The sequence below is a fragment of the Dendrobates tinctorius genome, unplaced genomic scaffold (genome assembly GCF_039654945.1).
Source record: "Dendrobates tinctorius isolate UK_male_01 unplaced genomic scaffold, ASM3965494v1 ptg000008l, whole genome shotgun sequence".
In the NCBI taxonomy this organism is placed as follows: Eukaryota; Metazoa; Chordata; class Amphibia; order Anura; family Dendrobatidae; genus Dendrobates; species Dendrobates tinctorius.
Window position 1 is genome coordinate 68,305,266 of NW_027361676.1, and position 21,055 is coordinate 68,326,320.

Here is a 21,055-nt window from a genome sequence, read left to right on the forward strand (position 1 = left end):
GGCCAAGGGCAAAAATGAAACCCAATCATCCTGATCAGCGGAAATAAAACATCTCAAATACGACTCCAAGGTCTGGTTTGTTCTCTCTGTCTGCCCATTGGTCTGAGGGTGAAAAGCAGAGGAAAAGGACAACTGAATACCCAGCTTGGAACATAAGGTCCTCCAAAATCTAGACACAAACTGAACTCCTCTGTCAGATACAATGTTCTCAGGAATCCCGTGTAAGCGAACCACCTGTTGTAAAAACAGGGGCACCAACTCAGAGGAAGATGGCAACTTAGGGAGTGGTACAAGATGAACCATCTTAGAGAACCTATCACTAATCACCCAAATAACAGTCATTCTTTGAGAGACCGGCATATCAGAGATGAAATCCATTGAAAAATGGGTCCGTGGCCTCCTGGGGACCGGCAAAGGCATCAACAACCCACTAGAGTGAGAACAAGATTTAGACCGGGAGCAAGTCCCACAGGACTGCACAAAATTCCTGACATCATGAGACAAGGTGGGCCACCAAAAAGAACGACTCACCAGATCTCTAGTACCAAAAATACCTGGATGACCAGACAATGCAGAGCAATGAACTTCAGACATCACTCTCTTCTTCCACTGGTCAGGAACATACAACTTTCCACTGGGACAACGATCAGGTTTGTCCTCCTGGATCTCTTGCAGAGCAAGTCTCAAATCGCGCAAGATGGCAGAAAGAACTACCCCTTCGCCTAAGATGGTAACAGGCTTGGTCACCACAGGAGAATCAGCAAAGAAACTCCTAGAAAGGGTGTCTGCCTTGACATTCTTAGTTCCAGGAAGAAACGAGACCACAAAATCAAAACGTGTAAAAAACAAGGCCCACCTAGCCTGTCTAGGGTTCAAGCGTTTAGCCGACTCTAGGTAAATCAAATTCTTGTGGTCAGTGAGGACCACAACTTGATGTTTAGCTCCTTCCAACCAATGTCTCCACTCCTCAAATGACCATTTCATGGCCAACAGTTCCCGATTCCCCACATCATAGTTACGTTCAGATGGAGAGAACTTTCGGGAAAAGAAAGCACAGGGATTCATTTTAGATGTTACAGGATCCTTTTGGGACAAAACAGCTCCTGCACCAATCTCAGAAGCATCCACCTCTACCTGGAACGGGAGTGAGACATCAGGTTGCCGCAAAACCGGGGCGGAGGTAAATCTTCGCTTCAGCTCCTGAAAGGAAGCAACAGCCTCCGGAGACCAATTCAACACATCAGCACTCTTCTTAGTCAGATCAGTCAATGGCTTGGCAATACTAGAAAATTTTGCTATAAATTTCCGATAAAAATTAGCAAAACCCAAAAACTTCTGGAGGGCCTTCAAAGAAGTGGGCTGAACCCAATCATAAATGGCCTGTACCTTGGCCGGGTCCATTTCAATAGTTGACGGAGACAAAATAAATCCTACAAATGAAATCCTCTGTACTCCAAAAAGGCATTTCGATCCTTTGACATACAGGGAATTCTCCCTCAAGGTCCGGAACACAGTCCGAATATGTTCCACATGAGAATCCCAATCCTTGGAGAAGATCAAAATATCATCCAGATAGATAATCAAAAATTTATCGACAAAGTCTCAGAAAATATCGTTCATGAAGCACTGGAAGACAGAAGGGGCATTAGTGAGCCCAAAAGGCATCACCAGTTACTCAAAATGTCCCTCCGGAGTATTAAACGCCGTCTTCCATTCATCCCCCTGCTTAATGCGGATAAGATTATACGCCCCCCTGAGGTCAAGCTTGGTAAACCAGCAAGCACCTCTAACTCTAGAGAATAGATCCGAAATCAGGGGTAACGGATACTGATATTTAATAGTAATTTTATTGAGGGCACGATAATCAATACAAGGCCTTAAAGAACCATCCTTTTTGGCCACAAAAAAAAAACCGGCACCTAAGGGTGAAGAGGATGGTCTAATATGACCCTTCTCCAACGCCTCCTTAATATAGGACCGCATAGCCTCGTGCTCGGGTACAGATAAATTGAAGAGCCGACCCTTGGGAAATTTACACCCCGGGCTTAGTTCAATTGCACAGTCATAACTCCTATGAGGAGGCAAGGACGCAGACTCATTCTCACTAAATACATCATAAAAGTCCGCCAAATAGTCAGGAACATCATGCGACTGAGGAGAGGTGGAAAAAACCGGAGCCTCACTAAAGGCACACCAACAACCCCAACTCACCACAGACACAGATTTCCAATCCAAAACTGGATTATGAATTTGCAACCAGGGAAACCCCAGAACAACGGCATCATGCAGACCATGCAATACCAAAAATCTGCAATTTTCTTGATGGTCTGGGGCGACCCGCATGACCACCTGGGTCCAAAACTGAGGTTTATTTTTAGCCAAAGGAGTAGCATCAATCCCCCTCAAAGGGGTAGGCGTCTGCAGAGGTGTCATCGGAAATCCACAACGTTTAGCAAAATCCAAGTCCATTAGGTTTAGATCAGAGTAATTGCCAGAAGAAACTTAGGTTGAACACCACCAACAGAAAACGTGTGTGCAAAGTGTTTCTCTCGTTTAGGACAAACAGAAATAATATGCGAGGCATCTCCACAGAAAAAACACAGCTTATTACGCCTTCTGAACTCCTGACGTTGCGCCTTAGACAAAACTCTATCACATTGCATAGGTTCAGACGTTTGTTCAACCGGTGGCAACACCTCTCGTGCAATCCTGCGTTCACGTAAACGCCGATCAACCTGAATGGCTAATGACATAGAATCGTCCAGACCAGAGGGAACAGGAAATCCCACCATAGTATCTTTTACGGCTTCTGACAAACCCTTCCGAAAGAGAGCAGCCAAGGCATTATCATTCCAGGTAGTAAGGACCGCCCACTTTCGGAACTTTTGACAGTACAACTCTGCAGAATCTCGACCCTGGTTCAATGCCAACAGGGTCTTTTCAGCCTGATCAATAGCATTAGGTTCGTCATACAACAACCCCAAAGCTTGAAAGAATGCGTTCACATTAGTCAGAATAGGATCATCTAGTTTCAAAGAAAACGCCCAATCCTGGGGACCGCCATGCAGCAAAGAGATGACAATTTTAACCTGCTGCGTGGAGCTCCCTGACGAGTTAGGCTTCAAGGCAAAAAATAATTTACAATTATTTTTGAAACTCAAAAATTTAGATTGATCCCCAAAAAATACATCAGGTGTAGGGATCTTTGGTTCAACAGCATGCGAACGAGCAAGGTAGGCAGAAATTCCCCGCACTTCCGCAGCGAGCTGCTCCACACGATCAGACAATTGCTTTATCTCCATTGAGAGAGAAAAAAAAATTCCCCCTACGGCCTCAGAGATATAGAGGAAAGAATATACACACACTTTTTTTTTTTTTTTTTTAAACACAATTCTTTCCTGCTATTGAGTACCCAAGGATCTGCGGTATGGCGGGTGATTCTGTTATGATTGAGTCACCGTAGGAGGCAAAAACAGAAATGCTAGCTAAGTCCAGAAAACCAGAGAAGTTGGCAGCTATCGGATTGCAGACCCCTGAACCTATCAACACAACTAGCAGTAGCCGTGGGGGGTTCCTACGATGCCCTAGACCCCTTGATCACAGCCGGAGAATTAAATAGGCCTAAAGAAAGAAAGGGGAAATCTAAACTGCCCCAGAGCAGACCCCAAGGCAATAGGCAGCCCCCAACATATAATGACGGTGAAGCAAGATGAAAATACTAACACAGACAGAAAGATAGACTGAGCAAAGACGGGGCCCAAGCTAACTTAGATAGAAAAGGACAGGAAGGCTGCTGTCTGCAATCCGTGAAAAACCCTATGAAAATAAGAGCCAACAGACTGACAGTGAAAAAGGCCCTGAAGACGCTAGGCTTCAAAAAAGCTATGTCAGTACTCAGGAATATTCTGAAGACAGAGCTACAGGCAAAAGGAGATTCAGCTCACCCCAGAAGGGAATGGCAGAATACAGAAAAGCAAGGAAAACAAAAAAGCTAACAGGCAAAACAGAAAACTTAGCTTTAGAGGAGCAGGAATCAGACTGGTGTCCTAGAAGTCCACAGAGAAATCACCCGCAGGGCAGAAGGGCGTCGGCAGCCTTATATCCAGTCCGTGACTCCACTCAGCCAGTCATCCTCATTAGACTCAGGTGCCTGATAATCAGGCTCATTACCTTCCTTTACCAGAATAGGGAGTTCACCAGACCTCAGTGACAAAGGGGAAAATGAACTCACAACACTTGACCCATCATTGCGTCAGCCACAGGAAGGTGGTGGGAGCAGCTCTGAGGAAGACATTCCCCGAACGGCCAAAAGAGGAGGGAGAGGGCGGGGGCAGACTTGGTTGCCTGTAGCCTCCACTTTGGCACCCGTGAGGAGCAATCCTCTTCCAAAACAGAAAACGGGCGCTCCCAGGACTTGCAGTGCGTGGTCTTTTTTTGACACAGTTGCAGATGACATTTGCTTTGTCAAATGCAAGCTGTGTCATCAGAAAGTTAAACGAGGGAAAAATGTGAGCAACCTCAATACCACAAATATGTGGAAACATGTGCGTACCAAGCACGAGGTGGAGTTACACTGAAGATGTAGGCCAACCTTCAGCAGCACCTACCACCTCTTCAGCTCGTGTTGGGGCCTCTTCCTCCAGCTCACACACAGGTGGTTCGGCTTCCTCACTGGAACGCCATGGAAGAACCTCTGCCACTGTTGTCCAGAGACCCAGTGAAATTCCACCCACTGAACCACGTTCTCAGTCATCAGTACACTCCCAGGCCACTCACCAGAAATCGGTAGCACAGGCATGGGAGAAAAAGCGGCCATACTCGGCAAACCATCCCCGAGCACTGGCTCTGAATGCCGGCATTGCCAAACTACTGGCCCTTGAGATGCTGTCATTCAGGCTGGTGGAGACTGACACCTTCCGGAACTTGATGTCATTGGCAGTTCCACAATACAATGTGCCCAGCCGCTTTTATTTCAGCAGGCAAGCCGTCCCTGCCCTGCAAATGCATGTGGAGTGGAAAATTAAAAATGCGCTACTAAACGCCGTCAGTAGCAAGGTCCACCTGACCACTGATGCGTGGACCAGTAGCCATGGACAGGGACGATACCTTTCCCTCACTGCCCATTGGGTCAATGTTGTGGAGCCTGGTACAGATCTGGAGAGTGGCTCTGTACATATCCTGCCAACTCCAAGGATTGCAGGAATGAAGTCTGTACATATTGAGTCCTCCTCCTACTCTAGTTCCTCGGAATGAGCACTGCATGAGCCTGTTAGGCCAGATATGAGCACAGGTGTGGCCAAACGTCAACAGGCCGTCCTTAAATTAATTTCTTTGGGGAATCAGAGCCACACAGCACAGGAGCTCTGGAATGCCATCAAGCAGGAGAGCGATGTGTGGTTTGTGCCAGCGAATCTCCAGCCAGGTTTGGTAGTGAGTGACAATGGCCGAAATCTAGTGGCAGCTCTGGGCCTAGGCAACCTCACTCACATACCATGTCTGGCACACGTGCTCAATTTGGTCGTGCAGAGCTTTCTGAGGGACTATCCGGATCTTGATGCACTGCTGCACAAGGTTCGCCTAGAGTGTGCTCACTTGCGGCGTTCCAGCATGGCAAGATCGCGCATTGCAACTCTGCAACGCCGATTCCGCCTGCCAGAACATCGCATCATATGTGACCTCCCCACCAGGTGGAATTCAACGTTACATATGTTGGAGCGGTTGTGTGAGCAGCAGGCAGCAGTAATGGAGTACCAGCTGCATCAGGCGCAAACAAGTCGCACTGTGCGCCGGACACACTTCACCACCACAGAGTGGGCCACTATGAGGGACATCTGCCAAGTTTTGCGTGCCTTCGATGACTCCATGCGGATGGCAAGTGCAGATGATGCACTAGTCAGCATGACTATCCCCCTTATCTGTCTGCTTCAAAAAACCTTACAAGCACTAAGTGAGGAGGTTTTTGAAGAGGTCGAGGATGAGGAGTCAGAAATGCCATCTGCTTCTGGCAAGTCTGCGCAACGTGCCTCCACACAAAGGCCCAGGCAGGGGACACTTAGTGAGGAGGATGACGAGGAGTCAATGGAGGAGGAGGATCACATCTCTCCAGAGGAGGGAGGTACACATGGCTCTAGTAGTCAGTGTGTACAGCGAGGGTGGGGTGATGCTGAGCAGGCTGAGATGCTGCCTCAAGCTGGGGACAGCGTTTCCGGTCCAGTTGGCAGTCTGCAGCACATGGTTGATTTCATGCTGCAGTGCTTGTTAAATGACCGCCGCATCGCCAACATTCTCCACACGGCTGATTATTGGGTGTACACCCTCCTAGATCCTCGCTACCAGGACAACTTACAAAGCCTTATACCACAGTTGAACCGGGAGCGAAAAATGCGGGAGTACCAAGAAACACTTGTGCAGGCCATCATGTTCTCCATTCCCCCCGCAAGTGTTGCTGGTAGTGCTTTTCAAAGCAGCCATGTGGGTAGAGGCAGTGGAGGAAGCTCTGCACAAAGAGGTAGCAGAGGCAGTGCCGCAGGACAAGGCAAGGCCAGTATGGCCCAAATGTGGAAAAGTTTTGTGGGACCGCCACAAACGGCTACACCATCACAGACGGCTCCAGTCAGCAGGAGGCAACGTTTCCGTCAGATGGTGACAGACTACTTGTCTTGCCCTGTTAATGTACTCCCAGACGGCTCTTCCCCGTTCAAGTATTGGGTCTCTAAGCTGGATACATGGCCAGAGCTTAGCCAGTATGCATTGGAGGTGCTGGCTTGCCCTGCTGCCAGTGTATTATCGGAACGTGTCTTTAGTGCTGCAGGTGGTGTGGTAACAGACCGTCGCACGCGACTATCCGCCGATAATGTTGACCGGCTTACTTTTCTGAAAATGAACAAGGCCTGGATCTCACCTGAATTTGCCAGTCCTCTTTCAGAATAAATTATTGGCTGGCAACAGGATCCAGGTCTCCTGTTGTGTTCATGTTTCTATGACCTGAACTTTATTTCCTGGGCTACAGCAACTCCCGTTGTTGCTCAGAAGTGCTGTCCACACAGACAAAACACTCGCTCATGTGTAAGTGGGGTTCGGTAACGTCAGCTGATCCCCTGCTGTGTGTATGGCAAAGTGTCCTGCTCCCTCCACAGTCAAACAACCTCAGATTTACACCTGGCTCCAAGTAGGCCTCGGCCTACTACCTGATTTTCCCTGGGCTCCGACACCGCCAGTTGGTGCTCAGAAGTGCTGTCCGCACAGACAAAACACTCGCTCATGTGTAAGTGGGGTTCGGTAACGTCAGCTGATCCCCTGCTGTGTGTACGGCAAACTCTCCTGCTGCCTACAACTTCTGACTACCTCTGATTTAATATGTTCTCTGATTTGCCCTCTGTCTCCACTCTGTTTTGAGTATTTCCTCCGGCCTACAACACCGCCTGTTTCTGCTCTCAAGTGCCGTCTGCACAATCCACACTTGTTCCTGTGTTACCTGGGTCCTGTAATATCTGCTCATCTCCAGAGGTGAGTCCGGCAATGTCTCCTGCTTTGTCTACATTCCCACTACTTGTAGTGGAAAAGTGGACAGAGCAGGAGACATTGCCTGACTCACCTCTAGGGAGAAGCTGCTGTTACAGAACCCCAGTAACACAGGAACAAGTGTGGGTTGTGCAGACGGCATTTCAGAGCAGCAACTGGCGTGGTTGGAAGCCAGAGGAAATACTTGAAACAGAGTGAAGACAGAGGCCTAATTGGAGTACGTTGACAGTTAGTAGTAGTCTAGAAACAATCGAAAACTGCCACCAAGTAGGCCACGGCCTACTACCTGATTTTCCCTGGGCTCCGACACCGCCAGTTGGTGCTCAGAAGTGCTGTCCGCACAGACAAAACACTAACTCATGTGTAAGTGGGGTTCGGTAACGTCAGCTGATCCCCTGCTGTGTGTATGGCAAAGTGTCCTGCTCCCTCCACAGTCAAACAACCTCAGATTTACACCTGGCTCCAAGTAGGCCTCGGCCTACTACCTGATTTTCCCTGGGCTCCGACAACGCCAGTTGGTGCTCAGAAGTGCTGTCCTCACAGACAAAACACTCGCTCATGTGTAAGTGGGGTTCGGTAACGTCAGCTGATCCCCTGCTGTGTGTACGGAAAACTCTCCTGCTGCCTCCAAATTCAAACAACGTCTTATCTTAAACTGCCTCCAAGTAGGCCTCAGCCTACAAAATGACTATCCCTGGGCTCCAACATCATCAGTTGTTGCTCGGAAGTGTGGTCCACACAGAAACAAACACTCGTTCATGTGTAAGTGGGGTTCGGTAACGTCAGCTGATCCCCAGCTGTGTGGAGGGCAAAGTGCTGCTGCCTCCAAATTGTAACTACTTCAGATTTAAACATTCTCTGATTTGGCCTCTGTCTCCACTCTGTCTCTAGTATTTCCCCTGACATCCAGCACAGCCAGTTCCTGCTCACAGTTGCCGTCCGCGCAGTCCACACTTGTTCCTGTGTTCCTGGTGTTCTGTTACGTGAGCAGATCCCCCAATGTGTGTCCAGCACTGTCTCCTGCGCTGTCCACCTTCCCACTACAAGCGGTGGGAATGTGGACAGAGCAGGAGACAGTGGCAGACACACATCAGGGGATCTGCTGACATTACAGAACCCCAGTAACACAGGAACACGTGTGGATTGGGCAGACGGCTACTGTACGCATAAACAGGCGGTGTTGGTGGTCACGTGAAATCCTGGAAACAGAGTGGAGACAGATGCCTAATTGGAGCACGTTGACAGTCTGTTGTAGCCTACAAACAATCTAAAACTGCCACCAAGTAGGCCTCAGCCTGCACCCTGATTGTCCCTGGGCTCCAACAACGCCAGTTGGTGCTCGGAAGTGCTGTCCACACAGAAAAAAACACTCGTTCATGTGAAAGTGGGGTTCGGTAACGTCAGCTGATCCCCTGCTGTGTGTACGGCAAACTCTCCTGCTGCCTCCAAAGTCAAAATACCTCCGATTTACGCCTGGCTCCTAGTAGGCCTCGGCCTGCACCCTGATTGTCCCTGGGCTCCAACAACGCCAGTTGGTGCTCGGAAGTGCTGTCCACGCAGAAAAAAACACTCGTTCATGTGAAAGTGGGGGTCAGTAACGTCAGCTGATCCCCTGCTGTGTGGAGGACAAAGTGTCCTGCTCCCTCCAGTCAAAATACCTCCGATTTACACCTGGCTCCTAGTAGGCCTCGGCCTGCACCCTGATTGTCCCTGGGCTCCAACAACGCCAGTTGGTGCTCGGAAGTGCTGTCCACACAGAAAAAAACACTCGTTCATGTGAAAGTGGGGTTCGGTAACGTCGGCTGATCCCCTGCTGTGTGGAGGGCAAACTGCTGCTGCCTCCAAATTGTAACTACTTCAGATTTAAACATTCTCTGATTTGGCCTCTGTCTCCACTCTGTCTCTAGTATTTCCCCTGACCTCCAACACCGCCAGTTCCTGCTCACAGTTGCCGTCCACGCATTCCACACTTGTTCCTGGTGTTCTGTAACGTGAGCTGAACCCCCAATGTGTGTCCGGCACTGTCTCCTGCGCTGTCCACCTTCCCACTGCAAGTGGTGGGAATGTGGACAGAGCAGGAGACATTGGCAGACAAACATCAGGGGATCTGCTGACATTACAGAACACCAGTAACACAGGAACACGTGTGGATTGGGCAGACGGCTACTGTACGCATAAACTGGCGGTGTTGGTGGTCACGTGAAATCCTGGAAACAGAGTGGAGACAGATGCCTAATTGGAGCACGTTGACAGTCTGTTGTAGCCTACAAACAATCTAAAACTACCACCAAGTAGGCCTCGGCCTTCACCATGATTGTCCCTGGGTTCCAACAACGTCAGTTGGTGCTCGGCAGTGTCTTTGGCACGGGTACTCCCTGTTGCTCAGCCTGGTTCCAGCACGCCAGCTGTTTCCGGGTAGTGTCAAGGTCACTATGCCACCAATCCGTTGTCCTGTCGTCTTGCGGCCGGGTTAGCCGACTCTACGGTGCCTGCAGTTTAGGTGACTCCTATGTGGGCTGCGGGAACTGGCACTGAAGGCTGGATCCGTAGTGCCAATGGGACATGGACCCCCTGTAGGACTGTGGGTTTCGGTAACTGCGGCCGGCTTGCGGCCTGGCTACTTTGCTTTGGATGGGTACCTTCTGCTACCCACCCGGGTTCCAGCACTGTCAGCTGGTTCTCGCCAGAGCCTTTGGCCTAGGTGCCTCCATCTCGGTATCCGAGGTCCAGCACCGTCAGCTGGTCCTTGGTAGTGCTTTTTAGCACAGGTACCTTCTGATTAGTAACCGTGGTCTAGCAACGTCAGCTGTTCCTCAGTAGTGCCATTGGCGCTTGTAGCTTTTGCTACCTCTGTGTTCCAGCACCGTCAGCTGGTTCTCGGCAGTGTCTTTGGCACGGGTACTCCCTGTTGCCCAGCCTGGTTCCAGCACGCCAGCTGTTTCCGGGTAGTGTCAAGGTCACTATGCCACCAATCCGTTGTCCTGTCGTCTTGCGGCCGGGTTAGCCGACTCTACGGTGCCTGCAGTTTAGGTGACTCCTATGTGGGCTGCGGGAACTGGTACTGAAGGCTGGATCCGTAGTGCCAATGGGACATGGACCCCCTGTAGGACTGTGGGTTTCGGTAACTGCGGCCGGCTTGCGGCCTGGCTACTTTGCTTTGGATGGGTACCTTCTGCTACCCACCCGGGTTCCAGCACTGTCAGCTGGTTCTCGCCAGAGCCTTTGGCCTGGGTGCCTCCATCTCGGTATCCGAGGTCCAGCACCGTCAGCTGGTCCTTGGTAGTGCTTTTTAGCACAGGTACCTTCTGCTTAGTAACCGTGGTCAAGCAACGTCAGCTGTTCCTCGGTAGTGCCATTGGCTCTTGTAGCTTTTGCTACCCATCTGGGTTCCAGCACCGTCAGCTGGTTCTCGGCAGTGTCTTTGGCACGGGTACTCCCTGTTGCCCAGCCTGGTTCCAGCACGCCAGCTGTTTCCGGGTAGTGTCAAGGTCACTATGCCACCAATCCGTTGTCCTGTCGTCTTGCGGCCGGGTTAGCCGACTCTACGGTGCCTGCAGTTTAGGTGACTCCTATGTGGGCTGCGGGAACTGGCACTGAGGGCTGGATCCGTAGTGCCAATGGGACATGGACCCCCTGTAGGACTGTGGGTTTCGGTAACTGCGGCCGGCTTGCGGCCTGGCTACTTTGCTTTGGATGGGTACCTTCTGCTACCCACCCGGGTTCCAGCACTGTCAGCTGGTTCTCGCCAGAGCCTTTGGCCTAGGTGCCTCCATCTCGGTATCCGAGGTCCAGCACCGTCAGCTGGTCCTTGGTAGTGCTTTTTAGCACAGGTACCTTCTGCTTAGTAACCGTAGTCCAGCAACGTCAGCTGTTCCTCGGTAGTGCCATTGCCTCTTGTAGCTTTTGCTTCCCATCTGTGTTCCAGCACCGTCAGCTGGTTCTCGGCAGTGTCTTTGGCACGGGTACTCCCTGTTGCCCAGCCTGGTTCCAGCACGCCAGCTGTTTCCGGGTAGTGTCAAGGTCACTATGCCACCAATCCGTTGTCCTGTCGTCTTGCGGCCGGGTTAGCCGACTCTACGGTGCCTGCAGTTTAGGTGACTCCTATGTGGGCTGCGGGAACTGGCACTGAAGGCTGAATCCGTAGTGCTAATGGGACATGGACCCCCTGTAGGACTGTGGGTTTCGGTAACTGCGGCCGGCTTGCGGCCTGGCTACTTTGCTTTGGAGGGGTACCTTCTGCTACCCACCCGGGTTCCAGCACTGTCAGCTGGTTCTCGCCAGAGCCTTTGGCCTAGGTGCCTCCATCTCAGTATCCGAGGTCCAGCACCGTCAGCTGGTCCTTGGTAGTGCTTTTTAGCACAGGTACCTTCTGCTTAGTAACCGTGGTCCAGCAACGTCAGCTGTTCCTCGGTAGTGCCATTGGCTCTTGTAGCTTTTGCTACCCATCCGGGTGCCAGCACTGTCAGCTGGTTCTCGCCAGAGGCTTTGGCCTAGGTGCCTCCATCTCGGTATCCGAGGTCCAGCACCGTCAGCTGGTCCTTGGTAGTGCTTTTTAGCACAGGTACCTTCTGCTTAGTAACCGTGGTCCAGCACCGTCAGTTGGTCCTCGGTAGTACCATTGGCTCTTGTTCCTTCTGCTACCCATCCGGGTGCCAGCACTGTCAGCTGGTTCTCGCCAGAGCCTTTGGCCTAGGTGCCTCCATCTCGGTATCCGAAGTCCAGCACCATCAGCTGGTCTTTGGTAGTGCTTTTTAGCACAGGTACCTTCTGCTTAGTAACCGTGGTCCATCACCGTCAGTTGGTCCTCGGTAGTGCCATTGGCTCTTGTTCCTTCTGCTACCCATCCGGGTTCCAGCACTGCCTGCTGGTTCTCGCCAGAGCCTTTGGCCTAGGTGCCTCCATCTCGGTATCCGAGGTCCAGCAACGTCAGCTGGTCCTTGGTAGTGGTTTCTAGCACAGGTACCTCCTGCATAGTAACCGGGGTCCAGCACCGTCAGCTGTTCCTCAGTAGTGCCATTGGCTATTGTTCCTTCTGCTGCCACTACGGGTTCCAGTACTGTCAGCTGGTTCTCGCCAGTTTCTCAGCCTTCTTGTACCTTCTGCTACATTTCCAAGATCAAGCTTTTTGAAATTGTCTTTGGTAATCCTTATTGATCTCCATGACGACGACCCTGATGACGACGACCCTGAAGACCACACCAAAGAAGACCAGAAATATGACCCTAAATAATAAGACCAAGAGGACAAAGAACATGAAGACAACCACCAAGATACAGAACAAAAGACAGAAGAACAAGAAGCAGAAGAAGCAAAAGCAGAAGAACAGAAAGCAGAAGAACATTAAGCATAAGACTAAAAATCAGCATGGAAGAAATCTAAATTATAAGCAGAAGAAGACTAAGCAGTAAATGGGGGTGAGTCCGTTCCTCCTCGTGGTGCCCCTGGAAAATGCCTGCTGCTGCAGGCCAAACTGAACGCGGACAAATCCTGTTGTAAATCTTTAGTGACAGGCAGAACGTAAGGTGTAATCTTATAACTTTTATAGATAAGTACTACAGGAATGCCTGTCACCATAAGAAAATGAAGAAAAAGAAGAATAGGAAGAAGATGAAGAAATAGCATATGAAAATTAATAATAGCTGAATAAGAAGAATATGAAGAATAGAAAAAAAAAATTAATGGGAAGAAGGTGAAGAAGAAGATGAATAAGGTGAAGAAAAAGTTGATGAAAAAAATGCTACTGCTGCGGATCATGAAGGAGAAAGTGTGGGAGAAGTACAAAAGAAGGTGAAGAGCACGGAAGTTGTGAAACATACATATCTGACAAAATATAAAAAAGGTTAACATAGTCAATATCTTTTTAACTCCGAACGTCTTGAAAAAAAAAATTGGAATTAATGCTATGCCATGTGATTTGAATAAACCACTATGCTTTTAATGTCTCCTCCACCTCCCACAATACATTCTACATGACTCTTATTTGTTTTCAATTACGTAGAATTAGCCAACAAGGAAATAAAGGGCTTTTTTAAATTCCGATACCGGAAGTCCCATTGACTTGATGGGACTTCCGGTATCGGAATCGGCGATACCCGATATTTTTTTCGTATCGGGCGATATCATCCGATACGATATTTTTGGGTATCGAACGGTATCGCTCAACACTATTCAGCGCATGTAAATACAGCCAAAATTTTTCTGTGTGATGGCAGAATATGTGAGCATTTAGGGCCCCACTTTAAACTTTTGACCAGGGCCCCACTTTGTCTAAAACCACCCTGAACGCAAGGAGGGGAACAGGCTGAACAACCATAAACTACATTAGTCACCTGCACATCTCCCACAGCCTCCTGTCTGATGCATGTGCATTGGATGTGGCGGAAACAGGTGTGAGTAACACATACACTTAGGGTATGTGCACACGCTGCGGATTCTGCTTATCATTATGAGGTGTGAAACTGCATAATCCGCAGATAAAACGCAGGACTTTTGTCCTGCGGATTTACCTCCGGATTTTCCAACAAAATCCGCACAACCTAAAAACTACGTGTGCACATACCCTTAATGAGGTCCCAGAAATGAGCCTCCTTTTAATTTTAGCTGGGATATTTAAATCAAACAGACACAGTGCACATGATAGCGTCCCTGACCCTCTATCCATCCTCAGATCAACTTGTATCTCAACTATCGGAGCCTCCTGATAACCATCTACGGGGAAATGTGCGTTGAGGCATTTCAGATGGGAAAATAACTCCTTCTAATCAATGTTATCGGATGCTATTCTGATCTATGGACATGTCAGATAAAGTAACTGTTTGTTGACTTGTATCATTGTATATAGGGCGCTGACACTTCATTTTTTGCTAAAGTAACCAATATAAGACAGGTGAACAGCCTTACATGACTGTATATGGCCCCATCCTGTAATCTGTCAATCATCTGAGCCCCTCTGTACCCAGCAGTGCAGCACACCTGTCATCCCCATACTGTGGTCTGTGAACCCTTTCAGCACCTCTGTACCCAGCAGTGCAGCGCACCTGTCATCCCCATACTGTGGTCTGTGAACCCTTTCAGCCCCTCTGTACCCAGCAGTGCAGCACACCTGTCATCCCCATACTGTGGTCTGTGAACCCTTTCAGCCCCTCTGTACCCAGCAGTGCAGCACACCTGTCATCCCCATACTGTGGTCTGTGAACCCTTTCAGCACCTCGATACCCAGCAGTGCAGCACACCTGTCATCCCCATACTGTGGTCTGTGAACCCTTTCAGCCCCTCTGTACCCAGCAGTGCAGCACACCTGTCATCCCCATACTGTGGTCTGTGAACCCTTTCAGCACCTTGATACCCAGCAGTGCAGCACACCTGTCATCCCCATACTGTGGTCTGTGAACCCTTTCAGCCCCTCTGTACCCAGCAGTGCAGCACACCTGTCATCCCCATACTGTGGTCTGTGAACCCTTTCAGCCCCTCTGTACCCAGCAGTGCAGCACACCTGTCATCCCCATACTGTGGTCTGTGAACCCTTTCAGCACCTCGATACCCAGCAGTGCAGCACACCTGTCATCCCCATACTGTGGTCTGTGAACCCTTTCAGCACCTCTGTACCCAGCAGTGCAGCACACCTGTCATCCCCATACTGTGGTCTGTGAACCCTTTCAGCACCTCTGTACCCAGCAGTGCAGCACACCTGTCATCCCCATACTGTGGTCTGTGAACCCTTTCAGCACCTTGATACCCAGCAGTGCAGCACACCTGTCATCCCCATACTGTGGTCTGTGAACCCTTTCAGCCCCTCTGTACCCAGCAGTGCAGCACACCTGTCATCCCCATACTGTGGTCTGTGAACCCTTTCAGCCCCTCTGTACCCAGCAGTGCAGCACACCTGTCATCCCCATACTGTGGTCTGTGAACCCTTTCAGCACCTCGATACCCAGCAGTGCAGCACACCTGTCATCCCCATACTGTGGTCTGTGAACCCTTTCAGCCCCTCTGTACCCAGCAGTGCAGCACACCTGTCATCCCCATACTGTGGTCTGTGAACCCTTTCAGCACCTTGATACCCAGCAGTGCAGCACACCTGTCATCCCCATACTGTGGTCTGTGAACCCTTTCAGCCCCTCTGTACCCAGCAGTGCAGCACACCTGTCATCCCCATACTGTGGTCTGTGAACCCTTTCAGCCCCTCTGTACCCAGCAGTGCAGCACACCTGTCATCCCCATACTGTGGTCTGTGAACCCTTTCAGCCCCTCTGTACCCAGCAGTGCAGCACACCTGTCATCCCCATACTGTGGTCTGTGAACCCTTTCAGCACCTCTGTACCCAGCAGTGCAGCACACCTGTCATCCCCATACTGTGGTCTGTGAACCCTTTCAGCCCCTCTGTACCCAGCAGTGCAGCACACCTGTCATCCCCATACTGTGGTCTGTGAACCCTTTCAGCACCTCGATACCCAGCAGTGCATCACACCTGTCATCCCCATACTGTGGTCTGTGAACCCTTTCAGCCCCTCTGTACCCAGCAGTGCAGCACACCTGTCATCCCCATACTGTGGTCTGTGAACCCTTTCAGCACCTCGATACCCAGCAGTGCAGCACACCTGTCATCCCCATACTGTGGTCTGTGAACCCTTTCAGCCCCTCTGTACCCAGCAGTGCAGCACACCTGTCATCCCCATACTGTGGTCTGTGAACCCTTTCAGCACCTTGATACCCAGCAGTGCAGCACACCTGTCATCCCCATACTGTGGTCTGTGAACCCTTTCAGCCCCTCTGTACCCAGCAGTGCAGCACACCTGTCATCCCCATACTGTGGTCTGTGAACCCTTTCAGCCCCTCTGTACCCAGCAGTGCAGCACACCTGTCATCCCCATACTGTGGTCTGTGAACCCTTTCAGCACCTCTGTACCCAGCAGTGCAGCACACCTGTCATCCCCATACTGTGGTCTGTGAACCCTTTCAGCCCCTCTGTACCCAGCAGTGCAGCACACCTGTCATCCCCATACTGTGGTCTGTGAACCCTTTCAGCACCTCGATACCCAGCAGTGCATCACACCTGTCATCCCCATACTGTGGTCTGTGAACCCTTTCAGCCCCTCTGTACCCAGCAGTGCAGCACACCTGTCATCCCCATACTGTGGTCTGTGAACCCTTTCAGCACCTCGATACCCAGCAGTGCAGCACACCTGTCATCCCCATACTGTGGTCTGTGAACCCTTTCAGCACCTCTGTACCCAGCAGTGCAGCACACCTGTCATCCCCATACTGTGGTCTGTGAACCCTTTCAGCCCCTCTGTACCCAGCAGTGCAGCACACCTGTCATCCCCATACTGTGGTCTGTGAACCCTTTCAGCCCCTCTGTACCCAGCAGTGCAGCACACCTGTCATCCCCATACTGTGGTCTGTGAACCCTTTCAGCCCCTCTGTACCCAGCAGTGCAGCACACCTGTCATCCCCATACTGTGGTCTGTGAACCCTTTCAGCCCCTCTGTACCCAGCAGTGCAGCACACCTGTCATCCCCATACTGTGGTCTGTGAACCCTTTCAGCCCCTCTGTACCCAGCAGTGCAGCACACCTGTCATCCCCATACTGTGGTCTGTGAACCCTTTCAGCACCTCGATACCCAGACTCCTCCTGGTTATCAGCACACTGCTATTGGCTGATCGGAGCTTTGCAGACTCATTACCTTTCGGTGACATCCGCCCTCCCTGGAGCAGCTTTGTTCCCGACACAACCCACAGCAGAGCTCTGCTGGCAGGAAGCCACCGGAGACACCGCATTGCATGGAATGGTGCAGTAGCACTGGCACTACACGGGGATGGTTCCAATGGCAACTGAAGGCCAATAATCAGGGCCGTTTTTAGGGGGGGACGGGGGGTGCGATGGCCCGGGGCGCCACCCAAGCCAGGGCCGCCATCAGGGAATTACTAGCCTTACCTGGAGAGGGGGGCCCGGACTGGCTGAGGCTCGGCGCTCCCCTTCCTTTGCTCGCTGGGCAGTTTATAATACACCTTATTTTTGATCAGGGGCGGAATTCAGTCGCTTCTGCACAATCAGTTGCAGAACCGGCAAGAACAAGTGCTCTGGTCTAATGTCGGCACCTGCGCTCCCATCCTGTGGTCTCTCGGGGCGGCAGGAGCAGCCCTGACACAGGCTATATCACTCACCCGAGCCTGCAAGTCAGCTGCGGAGCCGGGAGCCGATCTCTCTCCTCCAGCAGCGTCACAGCATCAGGCTGTGGACCAACATGGAGGTGCGGGGCTACACGGAGAGGGTGGAGCCACAGACAGCCCTGCAGATTCAGGAAAGATGGGAGAAGACAGTGACAAGAGAGAGACAGAAGCAGGAGACGGCAAAGACAGAGGCAGAAGACAAGAAAGAAATGAGACACCAGAGAGACAGCTGAGGGGGATGACTATCAGACACTGGCCTGACTGACCCCGATTTCCTGCACTCTCCTCCCTCTTGTCTGGCTGCAGTATATTGGCAATGCATGCCAGTGCTGCTTGTCAGGTATGACAGAATTGGGTGCATTGTGTTTGTGTGTCACTTTTCTATTGGCTGCAGCCTATGATGTTATAGGCTGTCAGGAAAGGACATAACCAGGGGTGGGATTCGTCCAGTTAGGGGGAACAGATTGTTCAAATTACTGCTGACTCCCTGATCCCGTTCTGTGTGCCGCCTATTTTTACTGAACGTGCGTCCGGGCCCCTTTCCTCACCAGTCCGGGCCCCTCTCCTCACCAGCCCGGGCCCCTTTCCTCACCAGCCCGGGCACCTCTCCTCACCAGTCCGGGCACCTCTCCTCACCAGTCCGGGCACCTCTCCTCACCAGTCCAGGCCCCTTTCCTCACCAGTCCGGCCCCCTTTCCTCACCAGTCCGGCCCCCTTTCCTCACCAGTCCGGGCCCCTTTCCTCACCAGTCCGGGCTCCTTTCCTCACCAGTCCGGGCCCCCTTTCCTCACCAGTCCGGCCCCCTTTCCTCACCAGTCCGGCCCCCTTTCCTCACCAGTCCGGCCCCCTTTCCTCACCAGTCCGGGCCCCTTTCCTCACCAGTCCGGGCCCCTTTCCTCACCAGTCCGGGCTCCTTTCCTCACCAGTCCGGGCCCCTTTCCTCACCAGTCCGGGCCCCTTTCCTCACCAGTCCGGGCCCCTTTCCTCACCAGTCCGGGCCCCTTTCCTCACCAGTCCGGCCCCCCTTTCCTCACCAGTCCGGGCCCCTTTCCTCACCAGTCCGGGCCCCTTTCCTCACCAGTCCGGGCCCCTTTCCTCACCAGTCCGGGCCCCTTTCCTCACCAGTCCGGGCCCCTTTCCTCACCAGTCCAGGCCCCTTTCCTCACCAGTCCGGGCCCCTTTCCTCACCAGTCCGGGCACCTCTCCTCACCAGTCCGGCCCCCCTTTCCTCACCAGTCCGGGCCCCTTTCCTCACCAGTCCGGCACCCTTTCCTCACCAGTCCGGGCACCTCTCCTCACCAGTCCAGGCCCCTTTCCTTACCAGTCCGGCCCCCTTTCCTCACCAGTCCGGGCACCTCTCCTCACCAGTCCAGGCCCCTTTCCTCACCAGTCCGGGCCCCTTTCCTCACCAGTCCAGGCCCCTTTCCTCACCAGTCCGGGCACCTCTCCTCACCAGTCTGGGCTACAGTAGCGGGATTCAGCCATTCTCTCAGTAACTGAATGTGTCCTCAGTCCGGGCCCTCCTCATCACCAGTCCAGGCTCCACTCATCACCAGGCCCCAGGGGCACAGTCAGCCGTTCGCTCAGGAACTGAACGTGCATTGTCAGACGGACATTCAGTTGAAATCTATTGCCATGCAGGACGCCTCCCTGCTCGGCAATAGGAGCCACCAGCCAATTAGGCTATGTTCCTATGATCAGGAAGTAGCAGCACTTTGGATTATGGGTATTGTCACTTCATCCATAGCGCTGCGTTCTAGTCACGCAGGTAAATTCACGTTTTCACTGAACCGTGCGGATTTACTGAATCCAAATACATTTCTATTGTTGAAATTTCCAGCGTCTCCGCAAGAGAAATTGACATGCTGCGGCTCATAAACCTCCGCTGCATGTCAGTGTCTGCAGGTGATCCGCAGGTGCACATGCACACATAGTGGACATGGGATTTTAGAAATCCTATCCACTATGCTGTAACATCTGACCACTGCGGTCTTGATGCGGCATAAATATGCAGTATGAAAACCGCAGCATTTTCTGATTGTGGGCACGTACCCGAAGAGGTCAGCAGCTCACATGGCCGGCGTATAGTATCACTGTCATGCGCTATTGCCTCAAATGGTTAAGGAAGAGGACACCGCTGGACCGCGGCCAGGTAGGGAGAAACTTTTTTTTCCACTGAAATCTGCAATATGGTGAGACATATGGGGGGGCGGGTAGGGTGAGAGGACATATAGGGGGCAGGATGGAGACATATGGGGGCAGAATGGACATATGGGACAGGATGAGAGGACACATGAGGGGGAAGGATGGAGAGATATATGGGGCAGGATGGATACATATGGGGGCATGATGAAGACATAAGGCAGGACAGGATGAGAGGATATATATGGGGCAGGATTGAGACATATGGTGGTCAGGATGAGAGAACATATATGGGGGTAATATCTGGGGTCCTATGCATTGTGTGTGTGTGTGTGTGTGTGTAATATTGGGGGGGGGCGCTTTTTCGATGTTCGCCCTGTTGGCAAAATTCCCTAGAAACTGCCCTGACTATAATACTTGGAGCGTGATACTTTGGTGGGTGATATATGCAGGTTGGGGCAGATTTAACCCCTTAACATCCAGTGAGGAACAGAGTATGTCATTGGACCCCTCCCCCTGTTTGATGCGGGCTGCTCTATGTAAGGGCAGTTTCACATGTCCAGATAATTCCGGCACAGGAAAAACCGGTACTGGAGCTATCCATGTCCGTGTGGATACGTAGGCCATCCATGTGACATCCGTATGTCCGTGTGTACCATCCATGTGCTGTCCATATGCTGTCCGTGTATTGGAAAAATTAGTTTCAATGTTAACCCTTTGACTTATAAAAACGCACACCGATCGCACACGGACAGCATCCGTGTGCGGTACGTGTTTACACGGACCCATTGACTTGTATGGGTCCGTGTGATCCGTGCTGTTGCACAAAAACGGACATGTCAGCGTGTTTTGCACACGGACACACGGTCCGTGAAAACACGCTGAAATCTGCATTCATTAGAATGTGTGTATGTGTGTCAGTGTCTCCGGTACGTGAGAAAACTGTCACTACACGTACCGGAGACACTGACGTGTGAAACTGGCCTAAAAGAGGTGATCGGACAACTGCAACTTCAAGTCTCCCATGGAGACTATTGAAGCAAGTAAAAAGTAAAAAAAATGTTTTTAAAAATATTAAAAAAGATTAAAAAATGAATGTTCAAATTACCCCCCTTTTTCCCCATTCAAAATAAAACAATAAAAAAACAAATATACACATGTTTGGTATCGCCGCATTCAGAATCGCCCAATCTATCAATGTATAAAAAGAATCCAATCAGTA

The 21,055-nt window shown here is 51.3% G+C and overlaps 1 protein-coding gene across 2 annotated transcripts in view; it reads right to left on the reverse strand.

Moving 5' to 3' along the window:
- Positions 1 to 17,799, reverse strand: part of LOC141092155 (cytochrome P450 3A29-like) — a 224,970-nt gene extending 207,171 nt beyond the window's left edge. Inside the window, exon 1 of one of the 2 annotated variants that reach the window (XM_073578108.1) lies at positions 17,686 to 17,799. The gene's annotated coding sequence lies outside the window, so the exon portion shown is untranslated. The other variant, XM_073578118.1, reaches the window with a different exon arrangement.
- Positions 17,800 to 21,055: the final 3,256 nt, after the last annotated feature.